Consider the following 22,261-nt stretch of genomic DNA (forward strand, 5'->3'; position numbering starts at 1 on the left):
GGTTCAAACTAAGAATGCTCCTTGATAGAACACATTGAGGGAGAACATATTGAGACGCTTAAGTGAACAGCCAAAGGGGAAAGGGTATTTTGAGTACATGCTGTGCCTTTTATTCACATAACCCCACCCTCTGCTTAGGGAGAGAGGGTTGTAATAAAGAGCAAAACTTCGATTAGATATGATACTAAAATTTCGTGACCAATTGGAGCAAAAGCGCCTTATCTATTGGGGATTCTAACAAAGTGGAAATTAACAGAAAGAACTCTTTCCAGAATTAGTAAATATTGGAAGCTAGAGGAGGTAGGAAGTGGCTTCATGGAGACACTGCAGCTGTGCATTTCATGATCATTAATGAATCTGATGGAATGAGACAGTGGAAAATGGTCAGTATTGGGCAGTAGCTGAGAGTTCTGTATTAATGGGGGAAATGTGAGGGTATGAGATGTGCTTGTTCTTATGATCAAATTGGTGTGAACTGAGTAAGGATAGCTGATTATTTAATATTTAGAATCCAAGGAAGATTCTCCCTGAATTGTAAATTGGCAGCCTCACTGGGCACACTGGCTAATGCCTATAATCCCAGCATTTGGGGAGGCCTAGGTGGGCAGGTGGCTTAAGCTCAAGAATTCAAAACCAGCCTGGGGAACATGGTGAAACCTCATCTCTACAAAAAAATACCAAAAAATACCCAGGCATGGTGGTGCATGTCTGTAGTCCCAGCTACCTAGGAGGCTGAGGTGGGAGGATCACCTGATCCCAGGAGGTTGAGGCTGCAGTGAGCCATGATTGCCCCACTGTATTCCAGCCTGGGCAAGAAAGTAATACCCTGTCTCAAAAAAATGAAATAAAATAAATGAATAAATGAGTAAACTGGCAACCTACTTCGCCAAAATATACAATCTTTCTATTCTTTATTATTATTACAACTTTGTGCAATACGTTGCCTATAGACATTTAATAATATTTGCTCATTAATTAAGACCTATCTGAACAACTACTATCAAGTTCCCATGGTTCCTTATTTGGGCTTTTCTTTGCTGTGTGCAAAGGTTCTATATGGTTTTACTAGATCCATCAGTCAGAGCTCAGTCAGGAAAACTGAAACAACTTGAGGAATTTCTAATGGAGGTAACAATGTAGGAAACTGGTTACTCAATATTGGAAGGCCCAAAAGAGCAAAAAGGAGAGGGTTTGATCAGTAACTGCAAGATGATACTTCTATCCTGTCAGTGACAAGACTAAAGAGGAAAATACTATTCAGGAGCCCATGATCTCTGCCATTAAAGTTGCTGGATAATCTCCTGCTGCGGTCAGAGCCACCACTGCCGCTACTTGGCAAGACCATAGAAGTAACCTGCTTTTTCTGCTACTCTGCTGATATACTGCCTAAAGCCAAGAGAGGAAAAAATGCCCACAATCTCTTTTTAAAAAAGCAACAACTTTATTTTAAGATCAGAGGTACATATGCAGGATGTGTAGGTTTGTTACACAGGTAAACCTGTATCATGAGGGTTTGTTGTACAGATTATTTCATCACCCAGTTATGAAGCCTAATACCCATTTGTCATTTTTCCTGACCTTCTCCCTCCTCCCACCCACCACCCTGAAAGGCCCCAGTGTGTATTGTTCCCCTCTATGTGTCCATGTGTTCTCATCATTTAGCTCTCACTTGTAAGTGAGAACTTGCCATTCCTGTGTTGGCTTGCTGAGGATAATGGCCTCCAGCTCCTTCCATGTCCCTGCAAAAGACATGATTTCGTTCTTTTATATAAAACGCTCTCAATCTTATTCCCACCTTCCAATTTCCTGTTAGGACTTCCCACTAGGAGAGTATAAGAAAGCTGCTTTGTAAGGAGCGAATCTTGTTAAAAATAAAGTTCGCAGACTTTCAGCCTGCTTCTAAGAGAGAAACACAGATGCATGAGCATGGAGCTGACAGCCAACAGACAAGTAACCAGCCCATTGGGTTACCCAACTTAAAGTTAAGCAGGAAGCCAACAATATTGAAATAGTCCTGTTAGATTAAATTCCATTGCCAATGAGAATTTGTTTGATAAAAATTATACATGATTGTCTGCTACATTAGTGTAACAGGCAACCATCAATTTTCTCCTCTTGTTTTGTGATCCATAGATTTAGCTGTAAAAGGCTTGCTTCTATTTACAAAAATTTTAGTTGAAAAACATTTATAAAAACAAGAAAATATACATAGTATATTACAGCTAATAATATACAGTCAATATACATAATATATGTTTTATTAGATTAAGAAAAAGTGCAAGAAAGGAAATCCAATGCTTGTCACAGGGCCAAATACAATATCTGAGGATAAAATTTGATGAAAATAGCATTATGAAAATTCACTCCCATTAGATGATGGCTTTTTTATGTCAGCTTGATAACTTCCAGGAAATAAATGAAGACATTTTAAAAATCAAAGGGATATAATCATATACGTGGTGCCTTATAAAAATTGTTAATGGTATAGTATACCAGCTCCAAACTATGAGAACATTAACCACAGCAGGAGAAAGTAATGAATTCTAATAAGTCTGGAGACAGGCAAAGAAATAATTAATATCTCTGAATCAATTTTGTGGAGCTATTATCTTAATTTTGTGGTATTTTGAATAGAATAAAAATATTGAGTCACAAAAGCAAGATATTAATTAAGCAGGGATGGTTCCTGAGACTTGTTGGTACACAGGCTACATTTTTTTCTTTTTATTGGAGGCTGGAGTGTTACATTTCATTTCTGGAGAAAGTAATCATCTACTTTTCCAAAGCAGGTTAGCAGTCAAGTAGAATCTAAATGACAAATACCATTTCTCCTCAAAGGTGGTATCTACAGACCACACATTTTATAAAAGAAGGATCAGGTCCAAATTATTACAGTTTCTTTATTCACACTGATAGTCTACGCCACACACTAATAGGTGGTTCAAAGCAAAAGCTATATAATTGGTTTTGGATATCCCAACTTCCTTTATTTCTAATAAGTATCTATTGTTCCTAGACCTAGGATCCCGTCATATGAGGAAGCTAGTAGTATCACTCCTCCAAGCCCCAGAGATGACTCTGGTTTGGTGGAGACAGTGGATTAAATATCTGAGCAGACAAGAGAGGCAGCCTCTAGACACACTCCCCCTACAGGAGTTTAAGGGCCTGAGGCTGGGGAACAGCTACCAGCACCAGCAGCGATGCCCTGGAGTCAGTCTCATGAAGCTTAGGAACTTTGAGCAATGTCTATCATTCAGGTGATCCCCTGCAACAAAGAACCATGATGTGCAGAGAGGGAAGGCGCTGTAACTAGAAGAGAATATTGGATACACTTGCCTTATTATGTAGTCTATTAGTAATCCTAGGACAGCCTCTAGCCAAAAAAAAAACAACAAAAAACGAAAAAAACATGTCTTAAAGCTTGGTGTACTTGATTTGGTATTTCACCTTTCCTGTGCCTGCCTCCCCAGTCAATCTAAGTGTTTATCCTGATTTCCCCTTAGAGAAGACATGTGACTACTCTTTGCAACATTTGCTATGTTTATGAAATACAGGGTGCAAATTATATATTTCATAAAGGAGAGATATGTTTGTATTAACAGCATGATCTTATGCTTATAATCTCTTTTTAATCTGGATGTATCTTATTGCCAAAGTGATTTCATAATTTAAGTTGATATTTTCTTTTCTGTCTTATTGGTACACAAAGTGATGGCATATTTTATAATCTTTGGTGTCATAGATTAGATAAAATATGTAATTCACTTAGTAAATGTGAAATATTGGACAAATTTCAGACCCCTACTGCATAAAATGTGAAGGTCAACACTTAACTAAAATGATTTCTTAAAGTTTCTTCCACCTTCAAAAGCCGTCAAACTATTTACTAGATCTTCAGCCAAAAAAAGGCATTTGGTAAAGAAATTGAGATACCAATGACAAATAATCTATCAAGGAAACTTAAATTATTACTCAAAATTAATAGGCAGGAAATAGTTTAGTTGAGGACAAGACGAGTCTGCCAAAGACAGAGAGCGAGCAAGTGAGAGAGAGAGAGAGAGAGAGAGAAAGCTTAAAAGCCCAGAATAAAACTGCATACACAATATTTAACATGTTTTTCTATTTCTTAAAATGCACACGCCATATTACCTGAGCTGCTGAAGTGTGTAGTAGCAAACACAACCCTTCTCCACAGCTCATATTTTAAAGAATTGAGAAGTTACATTCATAATGTATAAATCAAATGAGAAATTTTCTGATTGGAAAAAAGAAGAAATTTGATGCCTCCCCCCCGCCCCCACCAAATGCCTGAGAATGTATCCCTGTGGACATTGACCTGGGGAAAGCCACTTCGTCATTTCGTCTATTGAAGATATAATTATTTTGATCCTCTAAGCTATCTGAAAATTTGAATGTCTTCTGTGTTATGATAAAATGCCCTTTCCCGTTAGCCTTCTGAAACAGAGTGCACGCAGAAGGCCTGCTAGATGCATTATAGGGACACATCAGGCATTCTGCAAGCTGAAGATTCTCCACTTTGATCTCCCAGCAAGCTGACTGTGGCACAGTGTCCCCACAGAGTTGAATGCACCACGGAGGAAGGTCTTTTAACTAAAGTGCACACAGGGAAAATTTCATGAGGTTCTTATGAAGTGGTTTGTTTTAGCTCTGAATGGAGGAAAAGAAGTAGAGAGGAAAAGGGGAAACGGTCTTGTGACATAAAGATCCAGCTGGACCTGGTGTGATTTTTATCATCTTAAAGCCTGTTTGAGAAGACTAACCTCAAAGTGTAAGACTGTCTCAATACAGCACATAAAAAAAAAAATGGAAGGCAAAAAGTAGCTGGTCTGTAAACAACCCACAAAGCAAATCGCCAGTTGATATTTCCTGAACTAGAATTCTTTGAGTTACAATGGGAACAGCTTCTCGGTATATAAAGAGCATGAGTCTTCTCTTTGGTTCCAACGGAGCTTTGTCATGACTTGTAATGAGCTGAACATTGTAATGCATGTTCTAAAAAAAAAATTGACTATGACTGTGTGTGCAAAAATACAATGCACATGCACCAGGATGTTAACAAAACAGCACCTGCACAAACTAAGATTGCAACTCTATTCTCAGCTTATCTTTGCTTTTCACTCACTGGGATCATTTCTGTTTCAATGGGAAGGAAAGCCGCACACGCAAGCAGAATTCATACATTAAACTGGAGCTACCACTTTTATGTGAATCAGAGCTCAGTAAACAAAACAAAAATCTGAAAAATTTTAAGTCCAAATATTATCTGTCACATAAATACAATAAGCTTCCACAATGACAATGTTAATAGCAATAGATGATAAGTAACACAGGCTTTTAAACCTGAGGTTGGAATTTAAGAGAGGTACTACACAATTATAGGCAGTTTAAAATTGTTTTAAGTTGACTATACACATAAGAAGTATTTGTTCAGACTTTAAAACTGTTCTTAAAAATAACATCATTAATAGAGTTATAGAAATTAATGTACAGATGAGTGAAAATACATAAATAGCAAAAAATGATTATATTTATTTGTCCTTTAAAAATGCCAATAGTTAACATAGTTCTCTAAATCTAATCCAACATCTGTTCATGGTTTACAAGTGACAGGTTTGCTGATTAATTGAGAATAGATAACCCAGGTAAACAATAAAAACCACCACAACTAACAAATAGTGAATACTTTTATTTACCAGAAGTACCATGCCTTGTGCTAAATACTTATTTAGTCCTTCAACATTCTGTTAGGTAGGTACTTGTTATGCTTTGAATTTAGCAGATGATCTACCTCGGGGTTCAGGTTTATGAACCTTGCCCCTGTCGCATAGCTAGTAAGCAGCAGAGCTAGGCAGTGTGGTATCGCACTCCTCCCCTAGATCTAGTCATGACACATTTCTCACTCGCTATACCTATAATAGGAAAGAGCAAAACAACACCGAGGATGCTGTTATTTGGGCAAATGTACATTTTTCAATTGTGGGAAGTGAGAGCGCTTTCTATAGTAAGGCCGGTTGAAAGTGAACAGTGAGTATCCCTAATCTGAATCATTACAATATTACAAAATGGAGACTTGAAACAACCAAAGAACTTCATATTGGAAAGAGTATTAGAGGGCATCATATTACCCAACATAGGGGTTCTGTCCAGTGCATTCCTGACAGATGGCTGCATTTGAACACTTCCAGTGATGGGGCGTTCACCACCCACTAGGCAGCTTATTCCAATTTTAAATGACTTGAATTTTTAGAAAGGGCATCACTACATGGAGCCAAAAATCAGAGCTGCTATCACTTCAAGTAATTACTGCATGCTGTATCACTTGATCATTGAAGAAACTACTGTCTCACTGCAAAATATGGGAGCTAAAGTGTATACAAGGGGCAGCATATTTAATTGAAAGAGGCATGTCCAGGTTTGGATCTCTTCCTCAGCTGTGTCAACGTCAGTGAAATCCAACGGCAAGCCTGGATTATACTGCATAAACCTAAATAAAATTTACCAGCAAACCAAGAGCATCCCAGATCACGTAACTATTGCACTTTGTTGTATCAGCTTTATGTCCACTGTGTTGGTAAAGACACACCAAATTTCTGACTGAAGCAAGATTCAGAACTGGGCATGGTAGCAGAAACATGCAGTAGGTCTGTGAACAGGTAATTGCCACTATAAACCCTCTGAGTGAGGCGCGAAGGAGGACATGAGCTGTAATTCATACGTGTAGTGTATAATGGAGGACACACACACAGCTGATGGGTGACTGTGGCTCCTCACACTACCAGCTTGCCTTAGAGGGTAGGGCTGCTGATGGAGCAAGGCATGGTGCCCATTGCACATGCCCACTCCGCACATCCAACCAAAGAGACTAAAATTCAAGGAAAATATTTGCTCTCAAAGCAAACAGAATCAGCATACACTTTAATCTGTTCTATAGATACACAGTGCCGCCTCTTAACCAAATGCCTTACTCTTGAGCAGTTCACTGCACTCTGTAACCGAACATCAGACAGGATAGGAGAATGTAACTCCTTCATTTCTAGAGAGAAGTGCAAAGTTTGCTCATATTGCCTAATGTTTTACATCCATTGTGTCTAAAATTAAAATCCCAACAGTGACCAGGCTTGACTGTATTCTAAACAGAAGCTACATCAAAAGAGCTTATGAATCTGGCTTCCTAAGCCGGGGTCATGAATTGATACTTCACTGCTGACTTCTTCTGCTCCAATCTCTAAGAGAAGCTCTAGCTAGCCTCCAGAATTGGCAAAAATCTGTGATGTCTCTCTAAATTGAAAATCTATTGTTAAAAACAAACTTCTTAACAGGTTGACTGATTTTAATGAGTATCCATAGTTTTTATCAGCATCCATAAACTTCCAATGTCTTCTGACATTAATTTTACTGAGTTTTTAACTCAAAAGTTACGTTACATGCATGTTTGTGTCTTTTTGCATTTCAATCTATTTTTAAAAATATTTGAAAGTATTTGAATTTCAAAATAAGCTGTCACCTATTACAGGTTATCCCAGAAGTCTTAGTGGAGTTTCGAGCTTTCATAACTGAGGCAGAAACAAATGCTACAAACTTCCAAAGAGCACCATTTGTAATATTTATGGTTACCTTTCCTCTAGGCTTATGCAGTTTTGTGAATTTTTCAAAATCTGTTTTTAACTTTTTCCAGTTTCTCTTACAGAAAATGGTACACACTGACTAGAAAAAGAAAAAGAAAAAAATCAGTCAAGAACTACAAAATTGCGTACGTATTAAAAAACATAAATAATTACTATTTTAAGAGACACTTAAACAAGACAGTACATTCATACTTCTGAAATAGTTAAAGCTCAAAAGTGAACTAAGGGTTTTTGAAGACTCTGTAGAATGTTCCGGTTCTGGAGCCCTGCAGAGACAGGCTATGTCAGGCGGGAATATAGCAACCCAAAAGCCATCTCTGTATTTATGCTTCTTTACCCACTGCCTGAAAATGAACAAGCATAATATAGAAAGAGGACCTCTATCTTTAAGACATCATTTCCACTTTGTGAGTGCATAAATTAACGGTGAAGTTTCAAAAAGAGCATCTTCCCCAGGTCAAACCCGGGGCTCTGCCCCGTGGCACATGATTCAAATTTAGAGACTAACATTTCATCCACCATATCGCTGTAGAATCTCATCATAATTAGACAGAAGAGATTTTCTTACTTGAGCACTTAAAGTCAAAGCTTACAAAGAGTCTGCTTGGAGAAATTTGGGCATATACGCAGACTTGATTCATTCTTTCTACTCCTTCTAGAAAAATCTAAGAAAGTTGAGGGTTGCGCTCAAGTTTTTATTCTCCTTCTTTAGGCCCCTTTTCTGCCTCCTGCCTTCCCAAATCCTCAAAGAGACAATGAATGTCACCACCACGGAAAAATCAAACTAGACTGTGAGAAAGCCAAAGAACTCTTTATCACTCAGTTGATATGAAATAGTCAAGCAGAAAATAATCTTCCATCCTAGTCGCACTGACTTATTTTATGAATGAGAAAAATAAAGGGAAGAACATTTTATCATACTGTGTTTTATCAATCTTGGGATAAAAGTCTGAGCTGGAGCTTAAGCTCCCCCTCTCAAAAGGGTACGGTGTCAAAGACACCACAGAGATAGCTCATGTTAACCACATAGACTGTCACCTAGTTTCTGGTAGGGACCATTCTATTCATTGTCCAATCACTACCACAGAGCTGGCACATGGACTACAATCAGCAGATGTTTGTTTCACAAAATGTAGCTATCAGGACAATATAAATTTTTATATTATAAAAAGCTATTAGAGTACATTAACCTTTTCCTTCCTGCCTATTCTGGGTTGGATAAAAAAAACAAGAGTGTTTTTAGAGTAAAGGGATAATACTGTATTCTAGTTTTGATGGAAAGAACAAATTCCAGGAAAGAATTGCAATCATTCTGGTTTGAATTTTTAAAGGAGGAAGATGAAGGGGCACACAGGAAGACAAAGTGTGCTGAAACGAGAAAGAAGCCTAGAAAATAGCACAGAATACTGAAAGACACAGAAGAGAACACGAAGAGATTGCAGTGGGACTGGGACTTGGAACCACTTTCTGTACATGTTGTTTTAAGTATTAATTTTTGTGTAAATGGCATATAAGATCCTCATCCGCCATCTACATAAAAGATTGCGGTGCCAAACAGGACTGCCCTGTGTGGGCTTTGTTTCCAAGTCAGCTTTCTCACAAGCGTCTCTCTGTTTTCTGACAAATGAAAGGAACAAGTTCATTGGAACAAGGAGGGTGTATTGTCTCTATTTGCCGTTGACTTGTTTGCTTCCTTGGGGTACTTAATGAAGGAGCAGCATTTGGGCAGCAGGGAAAGAGCTTTGGAGTTGTCAAAAGCACTAGCTAAAAAGCTTCAAACTGGGTCTTGCCGGTGTGTAACTGCTGTGGAAGAAAACATTTGAAAACAAGACATGCATTTTTAATAAATGGAGACATAAAAGTTATTTTTATTTGATCTGAGCCTGACATTATTCTGTGCTTCTAAATTCCTTTGGAAACACTAGAAGTTTCAGTTCCCATGTCATCTTCAGAGTGCTTTGAGAAATGTGAATATTGTGCAATTATCTGTTGGATGAATGGAAAGAAAAGGTAATCTTTCCTTGAATGATAACCTTTACTCAGCCTTAAATACATAAGAAATGCTTCATTTCTCACTTTCTTTATCTGACACACTGAAACAACACCAATAATTGTTTAGGCCTCTTGCAGAGATTTTCTGCTCCCTATTTTGTATCAGAAGTTTTTATAAATGTTTCTCACGTGAAGTTTAAATTGATCAGCATTTAACTAGGTAAACTAGAGACTTCTTTGTTTGTAATTCTTTCTCAGTCTTTTGCCCATAAATCAAGAAACTGAATGGACTTAAAGACCTCCCATTATTTCATAGGTGATGAAACTGAGACCCAGAATGTCTGATATTTGCGCAAGACCATCTTGTTGGTTCTGCAGACCCAGAACACACCGATTCTTCAAGCCTTCCACTGTTTCTTCTGCTTAATAATAAAACATACACCATAAAAAGCAGCTGCTGCTTTTTGAGGCGCAGTGCTAGATGCTTTAAATATATTAGGATATTTTTCTTCATTATCTCCTTACAAGATAATTATTATTCTCTTCTCTTAGATAAGAAAGCTGAGAAAGAAAGTCGATAAAAATCCAAAAAGGTAACGTAACTCACCCAATGTTACAAAGCTGGACAGTGGCAAAACCTGAACTAGAACACAGCTCAGACTGACCCCAAAACCAGAATAGCTAAGCTAACATATGCCTGAAATTCAAAATAAAATGAAAACCTGAATATGAAAATAGAAATAGAGGCACATGTCTCCTTGGGTACCATAACAACAACAACAACAAAAGTGAAAATCAGGCTGTTTCTTGAAGTAATGGGAAGAAGTCCAATCTAGACATTGGAGTCCTAGCCAGTTCCATGAGTCACCTAACTGAGGAATATTGGTAAAATTCAGCCTCACTGAGCCTTGGAGTCATGCTCTCTAAGGCCAGTGTTAATCCTACCTGCGCCACCTCCTTCACCAGGCCACTGAGAGGATCAAACGAGAAAGATAAATATGATGACACTTCCAAATATTTATCAGAGAATTATAATTTTAAATTCTAAGCCCCACTGGAAAGGGTCTCAAAATTCTGAATTTTTTAATTAATTGCAGAAATAAATAGATAGAAGAATTAATAAAAAAATAAAGAATGAACATTTTCTACCTTGTTGCTTAGGGGAAAAATTACAGAAAAGATTTGCTTCTCTGATTTGAGAATCCTCTTGCTATTTATATGATCTCGAGAAACACTGAAAGCAAATGAGGGTGTACTTGGTTGATTAGTGTGCTTCCCCAATCCTATCTACCCAGAACCTCAGAATGTGACTTTATCGGGAAATAGTACCTTTATAGATGTACTTAGTTAGAGATCTCAAGTTGAAATCATTCTTGGATTTAAGGGGATGATTTTCCTAAAACCAGTGACTGGTGTCCTTATAAGAAGAGGAGCGCACACAGAGAAACACAAAAGAAGGCCATGTGAAGATGGAGGCAGGGATTGGAGTGATGTTGCCACAAGTCAGGGAACACCAAGAGCCACCAGGAGCTGGAAGAGGCAAAAGATTCTCTCCTGGAAACCTCAGAATGCCCGTGGCTCTGCTACCACCTTGATTTCAGACTTCTGGCCTCTAGAACTGTGAGAGAACAAATTTCTGTTGTCTTAAGCCACCTAGATTGTAGCTATTTGTTCCAGCCCTGGGAAACATATAGAAAAGGTAATGCACTTTCATCAATTATGTTCTCGTCACCAGGGAGGTGGCTTCTCCTCCACACCCATCCTCGGATGCTCCCCTGAATGGGTGAGGCTCTTTGGACAGTACTATACCAGTTGTTCATAGGCAATTTCCACTCCAATTGATCAGGGCTCAACTACTAAATAGGATAAATATCTTAAATATGCCCCCAGCTCACAGGTATTATAGGGAAGCAGTATTCAGTTGTAAATATATGATTCACTCTAGCTGCTTATCTATTATTATGTTTGATATAATTTTGTGTTCAGAGCTCTTCATGAATAGACTGATGCTGGATGGAACTAGAAGCTCATCTGAGTCAAGAATGAAAATGCTGGTGATAAAAATTGCACATTATAGATTTGGGCACATCTTATGGTCTCAACAGAAAAGGTCCTCAGGGAAGATAATTACTTTTACTTTCCACCTTTGTTACAAAAATAATATAAAAGACAGGAAATGGGAAAGAGCTGCTTCAGCTTATTAAAAAAGAGGCAGTGGGCATACTTTTTAAACTCTGTTTACATGTTAAGGGGCTTGAGATTACCACCGTGGTCAAAGGATACTGGGACTCTGCACAGAAGACCCTCAATTAATATTTGATGGAAGGACAAACAATAAGTGATTTTTACATATAGCTTACTTTAGTAAAATTACTATAGCACATGCTACAGTATGTGATCATACAGACTGAAATATTTGGCAAATTATAAAACATTTATCTGTATATAGGGCAGTAGGAGGTGGGCATTTCTTAGGCAGGGTCAGCTCCGGGAATACCCTGCTCTTCTTCCCTTTTCTTCCTAAACAAGAATGAGCTCATGTCCTTTGCAGGGACACGGATGAAGCTGGAAACCATCATTCTCAGCAAACTAACACAGGAACAGAAAACCAAACACCGCATGTTCTCACTCATACGTAGGAGTTGAACAATGAGAACACATGGACACAGGGAGGGGAACATCACACACCGGGGCCTGTCAGGGGGTGGAGGGCTAGGGGAGGGATAGCATTAGGAGAAATTCCTAATGTAGGTGACGGGTTGATGCGTGCAGCAAATCACCATGGCTGGTGTATACCTATGTAACAAACCTGCACATTCTGTACATGTAGCCTAGAACTTAAAGTACAATTTTTTTTAAAGGCATGTGTTTGTATATAGGGCAGTGGGAGGTGGACATTTCTTAGGCAGGGTCAGCTCCAGGAATACTCTGCTCTTTTTCCCTTTGCTTCCTAATTCCTCCTATATCACCAGTATTAACAATATCTTAACCAGACAGACTAAAAGGCTAAATAACCATGAGGGGCTGTTGAGGAGAAGCATACAGCTTAACTGTAATGAAATTATAATGTTTAACACTCTTCACCTCACTGATCCTGTGAATATACCCTAAGGCCCCACCCCACATATGTCTTTCCCAGCAATAATGAAGGCAAAAGAATAGAAACAGGTGTTCCCCATGAATGCCTGGACCCCGAGGGCACCACCTGTGTCCACATAAATCCAACACAAACAGTATCTAGCACAGTCGTGAGCAAGGTTATAGGACTCATCACACTCCGCTGCCAAGGCAGGAAAATGAGGACAGGTAATTTGGCTCTTTTAAGCATCAGAGATACACTGCCAAATACATGGAAGGGGACAAAATTCTCTTCCTTCTTGAAATTCTTAGGGAAAGAAGTAGAACTCAGCCAATACAAAATGAAACTTCTAAAAGTGCATTAACAATATCTGGCTGCAGCTACTTGGGAGGCTGAGGCAGGAGAATGGTGTGAACCCGGGAGGTGGAGCTTGCAGTGAACCGAGATCGCACCACTGCACTCCAGTCTGGGTGACAGAGCAAAACTCCGTAAAAAAAAAAAAAAAAAAAAAAAAAAAAAAAAATTGGCTGGGCACGTGGCTCATGCCTGTAGTCCCAGCACTTCGGGAGGTCGAGGCAGTAGGATCACTTGAGCCCTGGGCAACATAGTGAGACTCCTTCTCCACAAAAAATAAAAAATATTAGCTGGGTGTGGTGGTACACGCCTGTTGTCCCACCTCCTCAAGAGGCTGAGGTAGGAGGATGACTTGATCCTGGGAGGTTGAGGCTACAGTGAGCCGTGATGGTGCCATTGCATTACCTGGGTGACAGGGCAAGACCCTGTCTCAAATATACATGTATCAAACAGTTCTCAGAGTACACATGGCTTTATTTTACCATGTGGCTCATTCACAAGTATATGCCAAATTATACTCACCAGGAATTGAGGACACTATCAGCTCCAGAAATGGACATAGCAAGTTGCTAGTTGGGAGTCCTGTATTTCACAGGGCCCTTTTGTCCCCAGGGTTAGTGGTAAAGCTCCCTTTCCTTGGCAACAGAACTACAGGAGAAGTGGCTGGACAAGTGTAGGTTGTTTCTACCTTCAGTAAGGGAACGCCATATGAAGATGTGCCAAATCTCCTCTTTTTAACACAGCTGGCAGCCCAAAGCAGTAATGCACGTGGATATCTAAGAGCGGGGAGACATTCAGGGAAGACAGGGCTAATGGAGCCACAGGGTGAAGTGGCTGATCTGCTCTAACAACCTTCTCAGTACCAACCGAAGCTATTTCTCCTCCCAAAGCTATCGCACGTGATTAAAATGCCACGTTCTTCACAATGTTCTGGGGAGTCACATTTACTGTGACTCAGAAATTTTGCGTTTATTGGGCAAAAGTGAGACCTATTGTATCCCAGGCTGCCTGTTGAGTGGATGCTTGGGGGCTGCAAATCTGATAGCCTACTGGGGGGATGGTTACCATACTTTCACATGTTGAAAGTACACTGCCAAGCTAGATGTGCCGAAAGAGGCATTTGGAAATGATGCACTAAGAACCAGAGAGCCTCCTTGATAACAGTCAGTCTCAGAATTGCCGGTTTCAGGCTACTGTGAGTTACAGTTACAGTTTCCCCAGGACAATGTTTCTTAGGAAATGTGTCAGATCTTTGGTATTTTTGCATGATGAATTTTATTGACATAATGCTGGGCCCAATACCTGACCCTCGTCAGCCCCATTGTTAATGATTTGTGAATGCTTTGTGGTCTTTGGGCATATAAAGGTGCGCCCTCAGGTACACTGTCTCTGTACACATCACGACCTCAGTGCACAATCGTCAGAGTGTGTGGGAAGTTCCTGGGGCCTCTCCCCCAAATGCCGTATGAGAAAACAAGATCCGGTATCATAAAAAAATTTTTAAAAGAACTCCCAAACTGTAGATCCCTTTTAAAACTTCATTGTAGTGGTTCAAATCTGTGCTAGTATATATAATACTTAATATACTTTGTTCATTAAATTGGCTTAATTGAAAAATATTTAATTCATTTAGATACTGGCAAAGATCCATTTTTTAAAATTTACAAAATCCCCTTAAAATATAGTCTCAGTCTGTTTTGTGCCTACAGGTTTACCTTAACAGCTAAAATATCTTTTGTCATTTCCCCTGGTTTTCAGATATCTCTTTCCCATAACCAGGGTGTCAACACACAGAACAAGCAGGTCAATGGTTTTCAAAATGACTTCTAGCTGCACATTTTTTGTTGTTGTTGAGGCGGAGTTTCGCTCTTGTCACCCAGGCTGGAGTGCAATAGTGTGATCTCGGCTCACTGCAACCTCTGCCTCCCGGGTTCAAGCGATTCTCCTGCTTCAGACTCTCAAGTAGCTGAGATTACAGGCACCCGCCACCACACCCGGTTAATTTTTTTTTATATTTATAGTAGAGACAGAGTTTCACCATGTTGGCCAGCCTGGTTTTGAACTCCTGAACTCAAGTGATCTGCCCGCCTCAGCCTCCCAAAGTGATAGGATTACAGGCGTGAGCCACCGGGCCCAACCTAGCTGCACTTTTATAGCAAATAGGATGCTTGGATGATAATTCCAATTGCACAGGAATGTTACTTTGCAAAATGTGTGCAGATTGAAAAACTAAAAGGGAAAAAAATGCTTGCCAAACGGTCATTGAAAATTGCAGAAATTAAAGGCACAAGACAAAATTCCAAGCATTTAATATAGTCAAGTGGCAGTGGGGTTTGTCTACCGCACTGCCACAGACTAATGGCTCAAGTTCCTGCTTTGCAAATCTGATTTCTTGCTCAGAATGTTGCTCATAATTGGCTTCTGGGCCAGGATGCCCATTGAGATGTAGGAAATAGCTGTTGTTGATATTTTGATGCGGAAAAGGGTCTGTCAGATTTTTCTTTCCTGTAACCACTCACTTTCTCTTTGCCTGTTGTCACATTTCCCCCCGTCTCCTGCTCATTTTACCCACATTAAAGCTGTAAGTAAATAAATGACAGGCTGTGGCCTATCATCAGGTGACAGATCATCCTGCCTGGGCTCTGAAGAACGGAGACGTTGTCATCTGTCTGGTCCCCCTCACATTCCCTGTCAGCCTCACCGCATCCGGGTGGCATGTCACAGTCATCGGAGCAAGATGAATACAGCCGTGTAAACATCAGCTTGGGAGCCGAGTCAATCAAACATGGGGCTCTAACTGCACAGAAGCCCTTCGCTGCCAGAAAAGAAAAGCACTCAGAGAGAAAGAAATGCCTTTCAGTGGCCTGTTTCTGCTTCCACTGCTGCTACTTCTTTCTTAATTGAATTTAACAGGTTGTGGGTTTTGTTGTTTGTTCTTTTCCAAGTTGAAAGGGAAAAGTCATAATTTTTCCCCATCAAGAGTAGGGGGCTTAATACGAATCTCGCTGTTTTAGAGCTGATCAATAGTTATTGGATTTGCCTAATCAGCCACAGCAGAGGCAAATCAAAGCCATAGCCCACAAGGACTCTTACAGAGCTTTATAGCCTCCACCAAGATGAAAGTTAGGCAAGTTGCAAGAAATGACAACAAAGGAGATGATGAAGCATCTCCTCGGCTAAGCTCAAGTGGCATTTGGAAGAATAATTTGGAGGGTTGTTCCAAAACAAACAACGAACCATGTATTAAAATAAACAAAGTCAGAAAAATGTCAGGAGGAATGCCAGCATAATAATGACTTCCCGGTGCGAGAGAAAAGTCAAAGGAGGATAATGCAACTTCTTCCTGAATGAAAACAGCCAGTGCTCTCTGTCCCCATGGACTTTCCATCTCCTTCTGGATACGGCTTAAGAAGCTTTTGGAGCTGCCATTTTAGAAACTGTCTTTCATGGTACTTAAGGAGAAAAACTGAATGGATCCTTCCTTTGTTCTGTTAAAAAAGTAACTGTCAACCACCACATAGCCTTCTCATGTATTTGCAGTTCATGTGGAAAGACTCCTATGAGGAGGGTACCTTCTGCTGAGATTTCCTGAACACCCTGACGCTCACCTTGGGAGCAGCCATTGACAAAACTTGTACCACAGGAGGCCCTTTGGCTAAGCATTGATCATTTCTGAAAACGGGGTAGTTTTGGTGTTTCTCTGTCAAAAAAGAACTTATGTAGCTATCCAGCAGTATAAAGCACCAGAGTAATAGTGCCGATGACTCCAGAATTATCCCAAACCGTAGGGATTCTGAGGCAACGACACTTGCAGAGTCTGTATGTAGCATCAAACTAAAAGCCATTGAACACTGCGTTGATATCCTGTTCCTATATTCCTTGATTTACCACTGAAGACCCTGAAAGTCCTGGTCCCAGCCTAAATTTTCAGCCATATTTCTTTTTCTTTTATTACTTCCCTTTTGCCCTATTCTTTTTCTTTTGTTTTTTGTTTTGTTTTTTTTTTTTTAGATGAAGTTTCACTCTTGTTGCCCAGGCTGGAGTACAGTGGTGCAATCTGGTCTCACTGCAACCTCCACCTCCGAGGTTCAAACGCTTCTTCTGTCTCAGCCTCTCAAGTAGCTGGGATGCTAGGCACCCACCACCATGCCTAGCTAATTTTTGTATTTTTGGTAGAGACAGGGTTTCACCATGTTGGACAGGCTGGTCTTGAACCCCTGGCCTCAGGTGATCCGCCCATCTCGGCCTCCCAAAGTACTGGGATTGCAGGCCTGAGCCACCACAGCCGGCCTACACTATTTTTAGGAAACTATATTACTTTCCCACATTTGGGGTATTGCTTTTATTACCCCCACCCCTGGAATATGTCTCATCCTTTCATGTATCCAACAAACATACACACTGGCCTAGAAATTCCATTTGTAGACATTCATCTACAAGAAAACAAATTTCCTTCAAGATTCTCTTTTCAGTATGCTTACAATAAAAAACAGATAGCAACCCCAAATTCCCAACATTATATAATACTTAAATAAGTTATAATATATCCATATGTAATAATGTAGTATTCAGGCAATAAAAAAATGATACCACAGATTAATACTGATTCTCATGGAATAATATTCATGATATATATTTTTGATGGAGAAAAATAAGCTACAAAGCCAACCTGTACAAATAGTTCTGCTTTTATAAAAAGCAACATATTTAAATATGTATATATTCATTTATATCCATATTCATAATTTTATTGAGCGTGTAGAAATACACACCAATGTATGCATATGTTATTTATGGATCAAGAAATTGTTTTGTATGTATGCATGTCATTCATCTGTATTCTACAACCTTTCAGAAGTAAAAATGAATGGCCTCGATATAGAAAATAATTGTAATGTAAACTACACTTCAAACTCTAGCTCAAATGGCTTTCTTCCCACACAAAGCTTTTCCTAAAACTTCATCAGTAAGCTCTTCTTTTTCTGAACTCTATCTGTATCTATTTTATGTCGTTTAAATTTCGTCTTGGGTTAAATACATTTGTGTATTATTAAAATATAAACTGCATGAGAGTAGGAGTCCTTTCTAATTTATTCTTGCATGTAAACTTGTAGCAGATGTTTACAAATATCCATTGTGTGAATAAATATTGTGTGCCTAATCAGTAATTCTAAAATGTAGCTGCATATCAGAATTACTTTGAAAGTGTTTTAAAAGCACAGAGTCCTGGGCCTATCAATGCTTTTAGGTCTTATGTGGACCTAAAGGGGTGGAGAATTATGGTCCTACTGTTCCTCCTAGACAATTCCAGTTTAATCTAGGAAATTATCCTTCCCCCTGGCATGCTCATACTACCTGTCCACATACTTGGGCTTTGGGTCGTTAATGCCGTGAATTAATTCCTGCCCTTGCAAAAAGTATATAAGCAATTATTAACTGATCAGACTTAATAATCAAAGTGCCTGGAATATTACAAATGTTTTAACAAATGTTTGTGAAATGAATGGTTATATTCTCCTGTCATGTTCCTAAGAGCTTGTACTTGTGACTTCCACCAGAGTTCTCTCTCTAATTCCCTTGATTTTCTCCTTTTCTGTCTCCATGATACTCACCTAATTGTCTTCTTGAGAGCTGATTCACCTCTTAGCCTGATCATAATATTTTTGTAAGTACAGATTTTTCAGCCAGGTTGGCACAGGAAAATTAGCTGTGCACAAGAAGGAAGCTTCAAGATCAACATCAAAAGTTCTTGGGTGGGTAACGGGATCTGGGGTTGAGTATTTAGTAATGGGATTAATCCATGATCTGAGAGGTGAGCCGGAGCAGTTAGGAGCAGTGAAAATCATTGTCTGGTGGTAGAGAGATGGGAAGAGAAGGAAATCTAAACAAGGATATTCCAACAGCATTAACTCGGAGAGAGAGCTGCACATTGGGTACACAGCAATTCCATCCAGAAAATTTAAGTAGGGAGATGGTTCAAAGAATTCATCCACATACTTTCTCTGCCCGTTTGTCACTGTCACTTATTGTCACTGTTGCTTATAAGCTTTGTTCTTCACTCATCATTTCTCCTAACCTCTCACTTGCCTGGTCCTAAGTCCCAGGCTCCCTTAAATCTTCTGGCATTTCTTAGTCAGTCCAGTCCTAGGAGTCATTGTATGTATCTGACCATAGAAAAGATTGAGGTAGAAGGTGCTGATGGGAAGAGAAACAAAATATGAAATTGAAGATGAGTAGGCCCTTTAGACCATTGCATTGCTATAAACCACCATTCACCTGTGCAATCATTATACTGAAACAATATAGCACATACAGTGTCATGTATCGCAATGTTATCAAACTGGAAATCCTCCATAGAGGTCAAATTTACCCTTTCTGGGTACTCATGAATTGTAGGTTTTTAAAAACCCATTAGCAAGCACTAAGATCTGTTGTCTCAAGTTTTCTGTTTCAAACCAATATACGTGGCAAACATACGTTCCAATTTTTATTTTTAGTAACAATGAATAAGATAATTTGGTAGTTAGAATGTGTGTGGATGTGCGTTAATATCATTACTGCACTTTTGACTTTCCAAATGTGCCCTGTTTTTAATAGAAATAAAACCACTACGAGACACTTCAGAAATCACTTTCGAATAATTTTGAAGACATTTGTTCATAGAAAAAAAATGAGTCTCATTATCATATGATTTAAGTATTTAAAAACAAAGTCTAGTAACTTTTAGGGAAATTAAGTAATTTTAGCTTTGAGAGCCTCTTTCTCCATAAGCTAGTTATCTGGGAAATAAAATTGCATAAACCACCATTCTGTATACTTTTTCTTTTGCATGCTTAATTGACTGAAGGATGTAAGTTTTTCCCTAAAAAATCTGTATATTTACCTTGAATTATCATTTGATGCCTCTTACTCCAGACCTCTGTCTTTTTGAGCATCTGGTCTGTGGTCTTCGGTCTCAGTTTTGTTTCTGGATTCTCTGTGGAGATCTGTCTGTCATTCAGATTTTCACAGTAAACATACTAATACCTTTTTTTCCTCTTTATGAATTGTATTTTATAAAAATCTTGAGTTTTCTCAAATTTGTCTACCACCCTTCCCTTTCCCTTACCGAGATACAAAATATGATGAATCCATGGAAACAACATCCACATTAATTATAAATTTGTAATTTTCCTGCTTCTCAGGTGAAAAGACAGGCACATAGAAAAGCATCCGTTTTAACCTTTACTGCATGCATGGAGAGGGTCAAGTGCAGAGGTACTGTGTACACACAACCAAGGCAATGAGGGGGAGTGTGAGAGGGATATGGAGACAGAGAAGGGAGAGAGAGAGAGACGGAAGAGAGAAAGAGAATGAGAACAACGAAGAAAAAGAATGTAGCGTACATATGAACTCTAAAACAGGAGTGAACAAATATGCCATTTAAGAGTGTACACTCTGAAGTCTGAAGTTCAAAAGAAGGAAGTCCAAGGGACTTTGATGGTCAGTGAGATCATATCTGTGCTATTACAGAGGGTCCACCTCTAATCTTTTTACAAATGTTTTTATTTCTCCTGCCTACTCCTGCCCATTCACACACACACACACTCCCACAGACACACACAGACTCACACATACACACAAACACACACTCATACACACATAGGTGCATACAGTCACACACACGCACACATTCACACACACAATCACACACATACACACATTCACACACTCACACATACACACCCTCACACACACATTGGCACATTCACACATGCACATTCACACACTAACACATACACATACACACACACGTTCACACACATACACACATATGCATTCACACAGTCACACATATGTACACACACATAGACACACACACACGTTCACACACATTCACACACACAGTCACACATACGGGCACACACACAGACTCACACATACACATTCACATTCTCACACATATATACACGTTCACACACACACACACACAGACTCATACAGCCACACATTCCCACACACATACATGCATACACACATTCACACATATGCACACATTTACACACACACATGCACACTCACACATTCAGTTCACTCACACACATATATGCATACACACACTCATACACACACGCTCACAAACAGAGGTGACCATTTCAGAAGAACAGAGTGCACCCCTGCGCCTGGCCCACTTCTCCCAAGATGGAGAACAATTTGGCATGAGGAAACGTTTAGGTCTAAGAGTCTCCTGCTTTGAGAAAATCTATTATACAAAAATACAACCACACAGCACATATACATGGGAGTATCTGATGACTTAACCCAAGAATTCTTCATATTTTAGAAGGATCTGTTGCAAGATTTTTTTAAGTAGCAAATACCATTAAATCATTTACTTAAAAATAACATGTAATCCATAAATAAACGTTACAAAAGCAATTCCAACATCATAAATTCAGGCATGGCTCTCCAGATTTTGGGGGCACCTTCACTTTCAAACCATATTTCTTTGTAATTTTATACAAAACTATGAAAAAAAAACTCCCATGGGAGTCCCACGTAGCCTTATAAAGATTCTCAAATGTTGGTTCTGGATAAGTACTTTGGCTCTAATCTGTTATATTTCTCTTCCACTTTCAGCTAATGTAAAGTTATAAAAGTTTACTCTAAAAATTAAAATAGTTAATAGAGAAAATTTCAAGGAAATTTGCTAAGGAACAGCATATGTATCTCTACAATAAAGCCTTTAATGAATAACGTTATCAGAGTTATTTGGTCTAAAATTAATTAACCCAAATTTTCAAATTGAATCCCAAAAACTGTGGATGCTGCCTTTTGTGTTGGCGTGCAAAATTGAGCCTGCATCTGTTTCCATTCAAAAGTTCCATCAATGGGCACTTTCCGTTGGCTTGCTCCGTAAGTAATTCAGAAGGTGGAACAGCAAAAAGATAAGAGGGTTCATTAAGTGATTAAAGTCACTGGAATTGATAAAGTTTTATATCAAAAGATTTCACACAGAAAATGCAACTGTAGGAAAGTTTGAATTAATTTCTTTTATTTTTTTTTACTTTGGGGGAAAGGGAGATAGTAAAATTAAATTAAGGGAGGTTCACAAATAGTGTGGGAAGTCAAGATTCTAATTTATATGAAGCTCTTCAAGTCCTCATAGGGGTCATAATAACTATGATTTGGTGGATAATCATTTGATTTG

At 39.0% G+C, this 22,261-nt stretch overlaps 1 long non-coding RNA gene across 1 annotated transcript; it reads left to right on the plus strand.

Moving 5' to 3' along the window:
* Positions 1-287: 287 nt before the first annotated feature.
* Positions 288-9,511, plus strand: LOC112622145. Its single transcript, XR_003118949.1, has 2 exons — positions 288-383; positions 8,978-9,511. It is a non-coding gene; the product is annotated as an uncharacterized LOC112622145 (long non-coding RNA).
* The last annotated feature ends 12,750 nt before the right edge of the window (positions 9,512-22,261 follow it).

This window comes from Theropithecus gelada, chromosome 4 (assembly GCF_003255815.1).
Source record: "Theropithecus gelada isolate Dixy chromosome 4, Tgel_1.0, whole genome shotgun sequence".
NCBI lineage: Eukaryota > Metazoa > Chordata > Mammalia > Primates > Cercopithecidae > Theropithecus > Theropithecus gelada.